Raw genomic sequence first — 16,031 nt, forward strand, 5'->3', positions numbered from 1 at the left:
CTGGGCTTCCCTGGTGGCTCAGCAGTAAAGGATCCTCCTGTAATGCAGGAGACGTAGGAGACGCAGGTTTGATCCCTGGGTCAGGAAGATCCCCTGGAGGAGGGCATGGCAACCCATTCCAGTGTTCCTGCCTGGACAGTCACGTGGAAAGAGGAGCCTGGCGGGGTGCAACCCATAGAGTCGCAAAGAGTCAGACATGAGTGAAGCGACTTAGCATGCATGCATGCCCATGAACCATTCTAGCGAGTTCAGTTCAGTTCAGTTCAGTCCCTCAGTCGTGTCCGACTCTTTGCGACCCCATGAATCGCAGCATGCCAGGCCTCCCTGTCCATCACCAATTCCCATAGTTCACTCAGACTCACGTCCATCAAGTCGGTGATGCCATTCAGCCATCTCATCCTCTGTCGTCCCCTTCTCCTCCTGCCCCCAATCCCTCCCAGCATCAGAGTCTTTTCCAATGAGTCAACTCTTCTCATGAGGTGGCCAAAGTACTGGAGTTTCTCCCAACACCACAGTTCAAAAGCATCAATTCTTCGGTGCTCACCCTTCTTCACAGTCCAACTCTCACATCCATACGTTACCGCAGGAAAAACCATAGCCTTGACTAGACGGACCTTGTTGGCAAAGTAATGTCTCCACTTTTGAATATGCTATCTAGGTTGGACATAACTTTCCTTCCAAGGAGTAAGCGTCTTTTAATTTCATGGCTGCAGTCACAATCTGCAGTGATTTTGGAGCCCAGAAAAATAAAGTCTGACACTGTTTCCACTGTTTCCCCATCTATTTCCCACGAAGTGATGGGACCGGATGCCATGATCTTAGTTTTCTGAATGTTGAGCTTTAAGCCAACTTTTTCACTCTCCACTTTCACTTTCATCAAGAGGCTTTTTAGTTCCTCTTCACTTTCTGCCATAAGGGTGGTGTCATCTGCATATCTGAGGTTATTGATATTTCTCCTGGCAATCTCCATTCCAGCTTGTGTTTCTTCCAGTCCAGTGTTTCTCATGATGTACTCTGCATAGAAGTTAAATAAGCAGGGTGACAATATACAGCCTTGACGTACTCCTTTTCCTATTTGGATCCAGTCTGTTGTTCCATGTCCAGTTCTAACTGTTGCTTCCTGACCTGCATACAGATTTCTCAAGAGGCAGGTCAGGTGGTCTGGTATTCCCATCTCTTTCAGAATTTTCCACAGTTTATTGTGATCCACACAGTCAAAGGCTTTGGCATAGTCAATAAAGCAGAAATAGATGTTTTTCTGGAACTCTCTTGCTTTTTCCATGATCCAGCGGATGCTGGCAATTTGATCTCTGGTTCCTCTGCCTTTTCTAAAACCAGCTTGAACATCAGGAAGTTCACGGTTCACATATTGCTGAAGCCTGGCTTGGAGAATTTGGAGCATTACTTTACTAGCGTGTGAGATGAGTGCAGTTGTGCAGTAATTTGAGCATTCTTTGGCATTGCCTTTCTTTGGGATTGGAATGAACACTGACCTTTTCCAGTCCTGTGGCCACTGCTGAGTTTTCCAAATTTGCTGGCATATTGAGTGCAGCACCTTCACAGCATCATCTTTCGGGATTTGAAATAGCTCAACTGGATTCCATCACCTCCACTAGCTTTGTTCGTAGTGATGCTTTCTAAGGCCCACTTGACTTCACATTCCAGGATGTCTGGCTCTAGGTCAGTGATCACACCATCGTGATTATCTGGGTTGTGAAGCTCTTTTTTGTACAGTTCTTCTGTGTGTTCTTGCCACCTCTTCTTAATATCTTCTGCTTCTGTTAGGTCCATACCACTTCTGTCCTTTATCGAGCTCATCTTTGCATGAAATGTTCCCTTGGTATCTCTAGTTTTCTTGAAGAGATCCCTAGTCTTTCCCATTCTGTTGTTTTCCTCTATTTCTTTGCATTGATCGCTGAAGAAGGCTTTCTTATCTCTTCTTGGTATTCTTTGGAACTCTGCATACAGATGTTTATATCTTTCCTTTTCTCCTTTGCTTTTCACTTTTTTTCTTCTCACAGCTATTTGTAAGGTCTCCCCAGACAGCCATTTCTGAACCAAATAAGGGGATCATGTGAACCTCCAGCTCCTAGCCAGCCAGTCCGAGGTGCAGTGTGTGTGGCCTGGATGGGCGATATCAGATTGGAGAGGGGCCGTCTGTGGGACCCTGTGGGGTCTGCAGGGACTCAGGATTGAGTTCTAGTGGAGGCTGGTGTGCCAAAGTCAGAGAATTGTTGTTGGACTGTGGTGTTCTGAAAACGCACCCAGGAACGACAGTAGCTGTTTCTTGAGCACCTGCCGCACGAAGGTTTCATGCACGGTCCCTTCCTGTCTCCCCAGCAGGCTTGCAATGTCGACACAGACACTCAGCCACACTCTGGTGGGGGTGGGGGTCCTGTGACTGGGAGGCTGGGACTCAGCTCTGCCACGGGCTGGGGGCAGAGGCGGCCCAGGAGGGCGGTGTGGGGCCCCGCAGTGGCCGAGGCCCCGGGCCAGCACAGGCTGCTGGTGAGCGGAGGAGTGAGTGGAGGCAGGGGACAGCCCTGAGCCCAGGAACGGGAGCTCAGTAAGGTGACCCACATGGGGAGAAGGTGATCAACCTCACCAGGCCACTCTAGATGAGCCGAATTAGTGGCCCTGGACGGCCCTCATCCATGGGGGCGCAGCCACACTCCCTGACAGGCAGCAGAGCAGGTGGGCTGGGCCTGCGACGCTGACCGCCTCTGCCCAGCGGGCTGCCCACCTGGACCGCCTTTCCTCTTCACTGGAGAAGCGTCTCCAGCCCTTCCGCCTCCATCCTCCTGGGCCCACCCCCATCCCAGAAAAAGCCCATGGCATCTCTGGACCTCGGGCCAGACAGTCAGTCCCAAGGCCTGTGGACCACCCTTGGCACTTCCCTTGGTCTCCGAGGGCTCAGGAGGATGCGGCCCCGGCAAGGCTGTGGCAGGGGCGAGACAGCAGAGGTGACGGCCTGGCCCAGGGCTCCCCCTACCTGCGCTTCCAGGGCTCCCTTCTGGACTCAGAGCTGGACAGTCTCAGGGCAGGCTGAGGTCTTGAAGGGAGAATAAAAAATAAACACTTGGTCCCTGTCCTCAGTTACTGGCTCAGGGCTCCTAAACTCCTGAAATTGAGGTCACTAGGGCAGGTGGTGCCCAGTCGTCCGGCGGGAGGGGTGGCCCCCTCATCCTGAGCCCGTGGCTGCGCTGCTGGTCCAGGCCAGGCAGGAGGCCCCGGGGCGCTGTCCACTGTGGACTCACGTGGGGAGGCCCCTCCTGCCCTTGCCCTGGGGGCCTCTCCCGGCGGGCGCTCACTGCGTGCTCACATGGTGCTCTCTCCTAAGGGCGCTAACCCATCAGATCAGGGCTCCATCCACGTGACCTCCCGTGACCTCAGTCACCTCCCAAAAGCCTCGCCTCCAAACACCGTCCCCCTGGGGACGAGGGCTTCAACACGTGAACGTGGGGGACAGACACGCTCAGTCTGTAACAAGGGGAAGCCACTTGCAGCTGGTGCTGGCCAGTCCCACATTAGGGCTCCACCCCTGGGGCCTCGTTCTTTCCCCACAGCTGCTCTGAGATGGGCACTGGGGTGGCCCCATTTTACAGATGAGGAAACTGAGGCACAGAACTGTACCATGGTCCCGGGCCTCTCGGCCAGACATGGAGAGTGTGGCCATGACCCGGCCTGTCACTGTCCACCCAAGGGCCCTCAGTGCCCCCTTCCCCCATGGCCATGACCCAGCCCATCACCCTCAACCCCAGGCCCCCACTGTCCCCCACCCAGACATAGAGAGTATGGCCATGACCCAGCCCGTCACCCTCGACGCCCGGCTGAGAGGGGGCAGCCAGGGCGCATTTCCCACCCAGCCTGTTTCTGGCTTCTTCCAGGGAGGGGTCCTTGTCTGCTCACCACCTCCCATCAACTACAAATCGGGCCCCTGTTCCTTCTCACCTCCCTCTGAGCTGAGTCGAGAACTGCAGGTCCTCGTCTTCTGCCTCGTCTGCCTCCCTCTCCCCTGCCCTGGGGGAGCTTGGCCAGCGCCCCCGCCAGGCTGCTCGAGGGCTCCGGATAGGGTCCTCCAGCCGCCCAGCGTGGCTGCCCACCCACCCACTCATCTGGTTCCAGTTATTACAAACACGATTGGTCAGTCGTCCTTGAGAAGACCCCTTCCAGCAGATCCTGCAGCAACAGTCAGCCCACGAGGCCCTGAGAAGCCCCCTAGGGACACCCCACTCCCTCTGCTCCTGGGGTCAGGGGTGGGGGTTCGCTGGCAGGCTCACTGGACGTGCCCACGGGTTCATGTGTCTGCTCTGAGCTCATCATACAGGACAGCTGGCGCAGGAAACGGTCTTCTGGGGGCGACTCCGAGGCGTTTGCTGGTCTTTCTGGGCCATTGGGGGGGCAGGGGGCAGCTGCTCGGGGAACTGCTGGCTGCACTGGAGGAGCGGGGAGGGTCGGGCACCCCAGCCTGGGCCCCCGGGGGGAGGACTGAGTGCAGCCCGCCTGAGCTTCCTGGGGCAGCCGTAACAAAGGGTCACCAACTGGGTGGCTTCAGACAGAAATGGTGGCTTTTCCCAGGTGGTCCCCGCGGCTGAGACTCGCTCTCCCAACGCAGGAGCCCCGGTTCCATCCCTGGTCAGGGAACCAGATCCCACATGCTTCAACCAAGACCCGGTGCAGAAAATACTAATATTAATAAATTAATTAACTTACAGAAAAGTTTCGTTTTGCCCCTGCTGACCCGGCAGTCTCTCCAGCTTAGTCCACAGCCGCCCTATGGGGCTGCTCCTCGGCTGACCCCCACGCTTGCCCGCTCAAGCCTGCCAGCCCACCCCCTCGGTGCAGAGGTGACCAGGTCAGAGGGTGTGCCGGGGAACCACCAGGCTGAGAACAGCCCACGTCAGTTCTCTTGCTGAAGCCGAGGACAGCTGGTCAGGGCAAGTGTTGTTGGTTCCTGCCCTTCGCCTTCAGCCGATGGAGACTTTTTTTTTTTTTTTTTTATTGGCCACACGCTGTGGCATGTGGGACTTCAGTTCCCTGAACAGGGATCCAACCTGGGCCCCTGCTTTGGAAGGCAGTCTTAACCACGGGGCCAGCAGGGAAGTCCCTGATGGAGATGTGGAGGCTTCAGTCAGGCTGGGTGGGAGGGACAGATGTTCTCAAATAAAGAGCCGGCCCTGGGGCCCTCCCTGGTGGTCTACTGGTTAAGACCTCATGCTCTCAATGCAGGGCCTGGGTTCAACCCCTCTTCAGGGAACTAGATCCCAAATGTCATAACTAAGACCCAGACAGCCAGATAAATAAACACTTAAAAAGAGCCAGCCCTGGCCTGAGAGCGCATCCACCGACCGGCGAACGGGTAAACGAGATGTGGTCTGTTCATCAGTGGACCGGGATTCAGCCTTAGACGGAAGGGGTTCCGGCGCAGGCTGCAACAGAGATGAACCCTGAGAACACTGCTGAGTGAAAAAAGCCAGTCCCGAAAGGATGAATCCTGTACAGTTCCACTCACAGGAGGTCCCTGCTGTTGTTTAGTCACTAAAGCATGTCCGACTCTTTGCGACCCCATGGACTGCAGCACGCCAGGCTTCCCCGTCCATCATCAACTCCCGGAGCTTGCTCAAACTCACGTCCATTGAGTCGGTGATGCCATCCAGCCATCTGATCCTCCGTCGTCCCCTTCTCCTGCCTTCAGTCTTTCCCAGCATCAGTCTTTTCTGATGAGTCGCTCTTCGCATCAGGTAGCCAAAGTATTGGAGCTTCAGCATCAGTCCCTCCAATGAATATTCAGGGTTGATTTCCATGAAACTCATAGAGACAGAAAGCAGGAGGGAGGGGAATGGGGGCTAGGGGAGGGGAGTCGTTTAACGGGCAGAGTCTCCCTTATGCCGGATGAACATTCGGGAGTTCTGTTTCACATGAGTGTGAATATATACTTATCAGAATAGAGCTAAATATTTAAAAACTGCTCAAGTGGTCGATTTTAGGTTGTGTGTATTTTACCACAATTAAGACATGAAAGCCTGAGCTGTGGAGTGTTTCTAGAGGGGTGGATGGAACCATCTCAAGGTCTCCGCGGCATCGGCTACTCTTCCCGTTTCTAATCACAGAGCGGTGGGTCCTCTCTGAGCCATGTGTCAGACTCTCCATGGAGCACCTCTCACACGTGATATCACGTGTGGGCGCCCTGCAGCCCTGTAGAGGGTATCAGGGTCAGTGTCAACCTCCCCACCCCAGCTGCACAGAGAAGAGAGCCCGCGATCCTCGAGCAGCAGGGCTGGGAGCTGACCGGTTTCCCCCAGGCCCCCAGGGGCTGTCGGGTCTCCTTCTCACGGCCCATCCCCGGGACAAGAGTGGCCTGGCTTCCTGCTCTCACATCTGCCTCTTGCTTTTGAAATGCCACCCTGGGTCCCTCTTTCTGTCTCAGCTCAACACTGGCCAGGGTCAGGACCGTGGTCATCTTATGGGATAGGGTGGCGTGGCTTCCCCAAAGCCCTGTCCAGCTGCCCGCTGTCCTCGCCCCTTCCTGATCCAGGCCAGAGGCCCCACCAGTTGTCCACGAGAAGCCTGGGCAGGCTGCTCTGCTCTGCTGGGTGTCCTGGGCCCAGTCCCTTGGGGCAGACTGTGGCCACAGATCCCTTGACAACTCTGGTTGCAGCTGGGCCTCCCGGGGGAGACTGGGAGAGGCGGTCTGGGCCTGGTGGCTGTGTTCACAGGCAGGGCCACCAGGTCCCGAGGGACGGGGGTGTCTCTGGACCCCAGCCCAGCACAGGCCTCAGCCCAGCGCAGATCGGGGGACTCATTGATCCCCCCTCCCCCACCTCCGTTCGTCCCTGTCCTGCCCGTGGGCGGCTGGCCCCAGGACCAGATGGCTGAGCGAGCGTTGGGCTGTGGCGCCAATCCGAAGTGAGTCAGCACTTTGGCGATCGCTGAGTCCTTCACCTGCCCTCTGAGTTTGAAATCCACCGAGCAGGTAACTCACCTGAGAGTCACGCCAGGACTCCTGGGCCCGGGGCTGGGATCCGGTGCACCCACCGGCCCCTCCCCGGTCCCTGCTGCCCGGTCCCTGCTCCCCAGGGAGCCCCAACCCCGAGCTAGCAGGGTCTCCGCGGACCCGAGGCGGCCCAGCCACGCACCTGTCTCTCCGCTTCATTCGGCGTTACTGTGTGTGAGCGCCTCGGGGTTGCCTCCACAGACGACCACAGCCGGGCCCTGCAAGCCACAGGCATTTGTGCTGTCACAGTCCTGGAGCCCGGAAGTCCTAAATCAGGTTCACTGGGCTGAAATCCAGGTGTGGGCAGGGCTGGCGCCTTCCTGAGCTTGGGGAGGGGGTGGGGTGTCCTTCCTGCCTCTCCCAGCTTCTGGAGCTCCTGGTGTCCCTGGGCTCGGCGGCCATGTCCCTCCAGCCTCTGCCTCATCTTCCTGTGGCCCCTCCCCTGCATCGTCCCCTCTTCTGTCTCTGAGTACATCCGTGATTAGATGTAGGGTCCACTGTAGTCAGTCAGTCAGTTCAGCGGCTCCATCATGTCCGACTCTTTGTGACCCCATGGACTGAAGCACACCAGGCTTCCCTGTCCTTCACCATCTCCTGGAGTTTGCTCAAACTCATGTCCATCGAGTCGGTGATGCCATTCAACCATCTCATCCTCTGTCGTCCCCTTCTCCTCCTGCCCTCAATCTTTCCCAGCATCAGAGTCTTTTCCAATGAGTCAGTTCTTCGTATCAGGTGACCAAAGTATTAGAGGTTCAGTTTCAGCATCAATCCTTCCAGTGAGTATTCAGGACTGACTTCCTTTAGGATGGACTGGTTGGATCTCCTTGCAGTCCAAGGGACTCTCAAGAGTCTTCTCCAACACCACAGCTCAAAAGCATCAATTCTTCGGTGCTCAGCTTTCTTTATAGTCCAACTCTTACATCCGTACATGGCTTCTGGAAAAACTATAACTTTGACTAGACGGACCTTTGTTAGCAAAGTAATGTCTTGCTTTTTAATATGCTGTCTAGGTTGGTCATAGATTTTCTTCCAAGGAGCAAGAGTCTTTTAATTTCATGGCTGCAGTCACCATCCGCAGTGATTTTGGAGCCCAAGAAAATAAAGTCTGTCTCTTTTTCCATCGTTTCCCCACCTATTTGCCATGAAGTGATGGGACCGGATGCCATGATCTTAGTTTTCTGAACTAGATTTAGGGTCCACACTAGAGCCAGGGTCATCCCATCCTGAGACTCTTTTTACAAATAAGGTCACATTCATAGGTTCCCCAGTTAGGGCACAGACCTGTCTTTAGGGGGACACCTGTCATCCTATGAGGTATAAATTCCAGGTGTTGTTGGGGAGACCCCTGCAAGGGGCTTCCAAGGAGGGATGCTCAGGGGACATGGGGGCGGGGTGTGCTGGCTGCGGAGGCTAGAGAGTTCAGCTTAGAAAGCAGTTCGGGACACCTGTTGCTCTCCTTCCCAGCCTACCATCTACTGCATTGGTCTAGCCTTGTTCATCTTCCTTGGGCCCCCTCCTTATGTACTCTGCCACTGCCCCATCTGCCCTGGAAACCCTCCCCTTTTGCCTGCCACACACAGGACGAGGTCCCAGGCTCCTCATCCCCAGCCTCTGCAGGGCCTGGCTGCCCCAGCCCTACTCTTTCTGGCCTTGCTCAAGCTTTGCCTTCACTCTGGAGGCTGCCCCACTGTCCCCAGCAAAGCTCCGTCTGCAGTGCCCACTCTTCCCTGCCAGGCTGCCCCTCTGACCTTCCATGTCTTCATCGCCTTCCCCTGGCACTGGGTCCCCTGGGCACACATCCCATCTACACGCTTCCTGGACCAGGTTGCAAACAGGTCCCTCCCAAACACTCCCTCAGCAAATGTGCCCACTAAGGCATGCCTCGCCCAGCCGAGCCGGCTGCATCCAGGGGGCAGCAGGGATGGGAATGAGTCTACGCGGGGCCATCACTTGGGTTTCCTGTTGGGGGAAGTGGGAAGGAGATGCAGACAGACTGGCCCAGCTTACACGTCGTGTCCCCACCTGTCCTGGAGGGTTGGGTGTCCTCTCCTGGCTGACGAGGCAAAAGAGTCCAGCCTTCCTGAAGAGCTGGCCTAGGTCGGGATTCATCCTTCTGGCTCCTTATCAGGGCTGCAGGCATGACGTCACAGAGGCCAGGACCCAAGGGCATAAGGATGGGGAACCTCCGAGTTGGACAACACCTTACCAGGTTTCTCAGTGAGGGACTGGCTTCCACTTTAAAGATAACCACGTTAAACAGCACTTTTAAGACAAATAGAAAGTTATTTGATCTTTTAATCTGTAGTTCACTGTCAGTCGCTCAGCCGTGTCTGACTCTTTGCGACCCTGTGGACTGTAGCCCGCCAGGCTCCTCTGTCCATGGGATTCGCCAGGCAAGAATACCGGAGTGGGTAGCCATTTTCTTCTCCAGGGGATCTTCCTGACCTAGGGATCAAACCCAGGCCTCCTGCATGGCAGGCAGATTCCTTACCATCTGAGCCACCAGGGAAGTCCAAAAAGTATGTGGAAAGTAGTAGTCACTCAGTCATGTCCGATTCTTTGGGACCCCATGGAATGTATAGCCCCTCTGTCCATGGAATTCTCCAGGAAGAAACACTGGGATAGGAAGAAGGGAGTTCCAGGGGTTGAACTCAGGTCTCTTGCATCTCAGGCAAATTCTTTACCACCTGAGCTTACAAGCAGTAGTTCAACAGGTCAGGCATCCAGTAGCTTGAATTAGCATGGCCATCATCTCGTTGTCACAGAATGGCTGCTGAAGGTCCAGCCTTAGCATCCACATTCCAGTCAAGAAGGCCAAAGGAAATGTCTGATTAGCACCTATCTTAGAGAAGCCAAACTTTCCTAGAATTGCCAGCAGATTTGCATCTGCATCTCCTTGGCTAGAACTCTGCTGCACGTCCCCCAACAGTTTCAAGGAAGACCAGGAAATTATTCACTTTAGAATCTGGGGACATCGCTGCCCCAAACCACATCAGAATTACAGTGAGATGGAAGAACCTACCCATCGGCTGGGTGCTGGGCAGACCCAGAGCCAGACATTTCCAAACCCTGTCCCCTAGAACCCACTGCTTGGGAGCCCCTGAGGGAGGGAGAAGATGAGCAGACCACGCCCCAGTCCCTTCCCCAGCTTCATCTGGGGGGCTTCTCCTTTATCTGGGGCACAGCCCGAAGCCCTGCCCTTGAAGGGGCTCAGGAAAGGCCATGTTCGTCTCCTTGTGGGAGAAGCAGCGTCTGCTTTGTCCTGCCCCGCCCTGCCCCCGTGGCTCCCTGGCCCAAGAAGTCAGAGCCAAATCCGGGGTGCCTGGCCCCCAAGCCACGTGGAAGGCTCAAACTCCAAGTGCTCACCAGGGAACTGAGTGCGGGAGCAGGCCCTGGGCCATGCAGCCTCGTGTCCACCAGGCTCCCGTCACCAGGCTGGGGGCCAGCTGCTCTGCCCTTGCGTTCTCGGGAGGTGGCAGCTGGCCTCTCCTGGGGGCGGGGAGCGGGGAAGCGCTCAGCTGGCCTGGGTGGCGGCCCCCTGGGGACCGCACAGCAGCACACCGCCTGCAGCCCCCAGCCTCCGAGGAGCGGCCTCCAGCCTGCAGAACCAACCCACACGCTGACGCAGCTCCGGATTTATTTTAGGCCCAGCCTCATGCTCAGCACAGTCCAACAGACTTGAACTTTAACAAAAAAAGAAGCATGACGGGCCCAGCCTCGCCCTGCATTTACAGCTGGCCCAGCCCCCCGGCTTCCGGCCACGTGGGGTCGGCTCAGCCCGAAGCCGGGCAGAGGTGGGGTGTGCGGGGGTCTCCTGGGCTGATGTCCTCTGGCAGCCGTGGGTGGCCTTCAGCCCTGGTGACTAGACCCATAGGTCTGATGGCCCAGACCCGGGGATGCTGGGTGTGTCCTCAGGGCCCCGGAGGGGAGCATGCATGTCTGTGGAGTCAGGCCCAGTGCCCCCTCTCTCACACAGCCTCACCCTGGTCCGCACTCCTTTCCTTGGGTCCGTGGCGAGTATCCGTGTCTTCCCCTGGCTCTCCAGGGCCCGAGGTCCCTGCCTGTTCTTCTCAGGCTGTCGAGCCCCCTGAGTGTTGGGCCGGGCTGCCCGCCTGGCTCTCCGTACAGGATTCGGGGAACTCTGGCACGCGTGCTGCGGCGATGGCCCAGGCTCCCACCAGTCGACCAGCCTCCTCAGTTGTCCGTTCACAGCATGTAACCCAGTGCTCGGCCTCACAGACATCAGCTGGTCCAGTGGATGGAGGGATGGGTGGATGGACAGACAGACAGACAGACAGGTCGATGGGAATTAGGGTGGGTGGACACATGGGAAGACAGAACGGGAGGACATACTGGGTGGATAATGCATAGGTGGACAGACGGATGGATGGAAGGATTGATGGATGGGTAACAGGAGGGAGGGAGTGTATTTGTAGGAACTGTATCGGACTGTGGGCTTCCCTGGTGGCTCAGCTGGTAAAGAATCCGCCTGGGATGTGGGACACCTGGGTTCCATCCCTGGGTTGGGAAGATCCCCTGGAGACGGGAATGGCTACCCACGCCAGTATTCTGGCCTGGAGAATCCCATGGACTGTATCATATTTATAGTCCATGGGGCCGCGCAGAGTCGGGCACGACTGAGCGACTCTCGCCTTGTCGGGGCTGTAGCATCACTCTCTCGCCTTCTGTCTGGTGGCCCTGGTCTTCCCTCCAGCGTCCACCCTGCCGCATTCAGTGCTGGGGAGGGGTGGGGGGGTGAGGCATGGGAGGGCGTGGGTTCCGCCGGCCCCCCTGCTCAGGGCCCTGGAGTTGCCCCCCTGCAAGGCACCCACCCGGCTCCCTGACCTGTGCACAGGGGCCCAGCACCCCTCCCTGTAGGTGTGAACCTGGTGGTCTTGGCCCTGTGGGCTCCTGTATGTGAACAGAGACAGTGATGGGACCTGCCTTCCGGGTGCAGTGAGGATTTGGGGGCTCCTGCCCCCCAGCCTTCGGTACAGTGCCCGGCAAATGCTGGCCCTTCTTCCTTCTCCTCAAAGAGGCAGAGCAGGAGTCCAGGGAGGTGGCCTAGCCGCCCGGGGCTCCCGTGAGAGCCCACGGGGGTCCCTGCGGTGGAGCAGCCCTCACGCGGAACGAGCGCTGAAGCAGTGACACGCGCGGTACAGTGCAGACGAACCATGAAGACGTGATGCTGCTGAGAGAAGGCGCCCAGACCACCTTCTGTATGATTTCATGGGTGTGAGATGTTTCAGGATGAGCAAATCCATGGAGACAGGAAGCATATAAGGTAGTGATTGCCAGGGCTTCCCTCGTAGCTCAGTCAGTAAAGAATCCTCCTGCAGTGCGGGAAACCCAGGTTCCATCCCTGGGTCGGGAAGATCCCCTGGAGAAGGAAATGGCAACCCAGTCTAGTATTCTTGCCTGGAGAATCCCACGGATAGAGGGGCCTGGCAGGCTACAGTCCACATGGTCACAGAGAGTCAGACACGACTGAGCGACTAAACCAACCCCCAGAGGCTGGGGGAGGGGAAGTGGGTCTGACAGCTCATGGCTGGGGGTTTACTCTGGGGGCAGTGAGAACGTTCTGGAAGCAGCCAGAGGGGTGGGAGCACGGCACTGTGGGTGAACTAAATGCCACTAATTACAAAGGGGGACTTTTACTTTATGTGAATTTCACCTCCGTTTTTTTGTAATTTTCTTACTTGTGGCTGCGCTGGGTCTCCGTTGCTCTGTGGGCTCTTCTCCGGTTGTGGGGAGCAGGGGTGTCCTTGGTCGCCACACACAGGCTTCCCTCACGGCGGCGTCTCTTACTGTGGAGCACCGGCTCTAGGGTGCCAGGGCTCAGTAGTTGTGGGCACGGGCTGAGTGCTCCGAGGCATGTGGGGTCTTCCGGGATCAGGGATTGAACCCGTGTCCCCTGCAGTGGCAGGCGGATCTTAACCACTGGACCACCAGGGAACTCCCTCAATTTTTCCTAAGGTCTGCATACTCAAAAAAATCAGGGGAACACGGAGGGGCCAGGTGGCCGTTGCAGAGAATCCCAGAGGTGGACGGGAGCGGGGGGCTGGACCCCCAGGGTCCCGGGCCTCACGTCAAGCCAACAGGAGGCTTGAGCAGCCCCACACATCTATTTCCTTGGTTCCCTTGGCTTCAGGGGAGACGTGAGCTACAGGGGACCAGGGTTCTTCCCTCAAGGTCTCTGCCAGGCAGCTCACCTGCAGGGTCTGCACTCCCGGCCACACTGAGCCACCAGCGGCCACCACCCCACCCCCGCCCCCGCGAGAGGCGTTTGGTGGCCCCACGGCTCAGCCCTGGCTTTGGTGGCAAGAGAGACAAACAGGTGGTAGGGGCTGTGATACGGGCCAGATACCACCCAATCTTGGGGCCAGGGACGCCCCCTCGTACCCCTGACGGAACCACCAGATCCAGGGGTGTTGAAAGCTCACTTTTTTTAAGCCCAAGAGGCACGTGCCGATTGCTCATGTCAACTGCAGTTTCTTCCTTTTTCTTTAGCGTCTCTTTCTCCGGTGAAAGGGCTTCGGCACAAAGAGTGTGTGCCCAGCACTGGGGTCCTCAGAGGGCCTGTCAGTGGGCTGGCTCTTTAACGAGGGGCCCGCCAGGGCAGACAATCTGGCCTGTGCTCACAGGGGCCTGGCATCTGTTCTGCTCTCTTCTGTGCTTCTCAGGGAAGCAGTTGGCCAAACGCTGTGTCGTTCTACAGGGGGCCGTGATGGCTCCAAGCACAGGTCAGCATGCAAAGCTGTGCCCGAGCCAGAGAATTCCCAGAGACCTTGTGAGGACGTGACTGAGCCGGGATCCTGGGGGCTAAACTGTGTCCTCCAGAAGGATGTGCAGTCCTGACCCTCCAGCCCCTCAGGCATGACTCTATTTGGAAAGAGGGTCTCTAAAGGCGTGATTATGCTGAAGCTGAAGCTCCAATCTTTTGGCCACCTGACGCAAAGACCTGACTCATTGGAAAAGACCCTGATGCTGGGAGAGATTGAAGGTGGGAGGAGAAGGGGACGACAGAGGATGAGATGGTTGGATGGCATCATTGACTTGATCGACATGAGTTTGAGCAAACATCGGAGATGGTGATGGACAGGGAGGCCTGGCGTGCTGCAGTCCATGGGGTCGCAGAGTCAGACACAACCGAGGGACTGAACAAGGGTGTTTCCACCACTTGGCTGTTGTGAAACGCTGCTTTGGATGAGGGTGTGCAGACGCATGTCGCAGCCACTCTTCTCTGTCTTCGGGGGACAGACCCGGGTGGTAATCGCTGGGGCGTATGGTCATTCTGTGGCTCACGTTTTATTTATTTGGCCGCGCCGGGTCTTAATTGTGACATGCGGACTCAGTTACAGCGTGTGGGCCCTCGTTCCCTGACCAGGATTGAACCTGGGCCCCTGCACTGGGAGCAGAGTCCTGGTCACTGGACTGCCAGGGGAGTCCCGTGCGTTTCACTTTTTTTTTTTTAACATTTTGTATCTCTCTCTCTTTTTAAAAGATGTTTATTTATTGGCTGTGCTGGGTCTTGGTTGCTGTGTGCGGGCTCTCTGTAGTTGTGGTGTGTGGGCTTCTCACTGCACTGACTTCTCCTGTTGCAGCTCACGGGCTCCAGGGGGAACCAGGGCCACCAGGGAAGCCCCTGTGTTTCACTTTTGAAGGCACTTTCAAATAGCCTTCCACAGCAGCTGCCCTTTATCCACGCCCATCGAGTGCTCACTGTTTAGCGTGGGAGGTGGACTGTACGGGCTGAGAGATTGTTAGGCCGGGCCTGCCTCCTCGTAGGGGGGCTCTTCCCCTCTTCTGGGGTGGGATCCCGCTTTAGAACCTGAAGAGGATGGGGGGCCCTCGCCCTTGGAAAATGCACGCAGGCCCCCAGTGTTGTCCACGGCCTCAAAGCAGGTTGGAAAAGGCACCCTTTGGGGAGGGGGGTCCCAGCAAGATGAGCTAGTGCAGGCTGGGTGGGGGCCCCACCCAGGGGGGACCCTCGTGCAGTGCGCAACCTTCGCGGTCGTCCGGGCGGCCCTGCCTGCCAACACCCAGAAGCGTGTTCACCCCCTTACGGACTGGAGATGTTCCCTAGAGCAGCACCCAGGTGGAAACGCGTGTTCAGCCAACGCCAACGCAGCCTCTCATCGCCAGGCAGGGCCTCCTTCCGCCCAAGTGCCGTGAGCTTCAGGGAGGAGGCTCAGGAGGGAAAGTGCTTGGAGCTCCATGCCAGCCTCTGCCCTGGCCACGCAAGCTCAGGACCCGAAGCAGGGCAGCCCGGCTTCCAGGGCTGCAAGACGGGGACGAGACACCCAGGTGGACAGCAGAGGCGAGAAGCCTCTCGGGTCGGCGTGGCGCCAGCCAGCCAGTGAGCAAGAGTGGGCGAGTTGCTTTCAGCCCCGTGTGACGTGTGACGTGTGACGTGTGACGTGCAGGCGGGGCTCCCCGGGGCCCCGCCTCTGCCGGGATCTCACCCGGTCACACCACCCAGGTATCCAGGCCCCGGCAGGGGGGACCAGCATGAAGCACAGTGTCCACCACCCCTCGGGTGGGACCTCAGCCTAACGCTCATGCCCGCAGCTGTGCTCCATCCAGCGGGACCCTGGCCTGCCCGGGTCCCCACCCTCCCACCGAGTCAGGGGAAGGGTGTCCATTCATGGAAATCAGCCACGGGTCACCCCATTGCCCGCCCTGGCCCAGGCTCGGGGGGCACTTGTGTGCATTTCCTTGGTCCTCTGGGACCCTGTGAAGTCACCCACGGCCCGTTTTAGAGATGACACCATGCCTCAAAGGGCAGCTCCCAGGGACCAGTGGAGGGGCACGGAGCCGGGACCTGGTTCCCGGACCTCAGATCATGCCTTTCCCTTTAAAAATAAATACCTATATGTATATATATATATTTTTTTTCTAATTTTATTTTATTTTTAAACTTTACATAATTGTATTAGTTTTGCCAAATATCAAAATGAATCTGCCACAGCTATACATGTGCTCCCCATCCTGAACCCTCCTCCCTCCTCCCTCCCCATACCATCCCTCTGGGCCG

General features: G+C 57.3%; 1 protein-coding gene across 1 annotated transcript in view; it reads left to right on the forward strand.

Moving 5' to 3' along the window:
- Positions 1–16,031, forward strand: part of SHANK2 (SH3 and multiple ankyrin repeat domains 2) — a 563,804-nt gene that overhangs the window by 509,199 nt on the left and 38,574 nt on the right.

The sequence above is a fragment of the Bos mutus genome, chromosome 22, assembly GCF_027580195.1.
Source record: "Bos mutus isolate GX-2022 chromosome 22, NWIPB_WYAK_1.1, whole genome shotgun sequence".
Classification (NCBI taxonomy): domain Eukaryota; kingdom Metazoa; phylum Chordata; class Mammalia; order Artiodactyla; family Bovidae; genus Bos; species Bos mutus.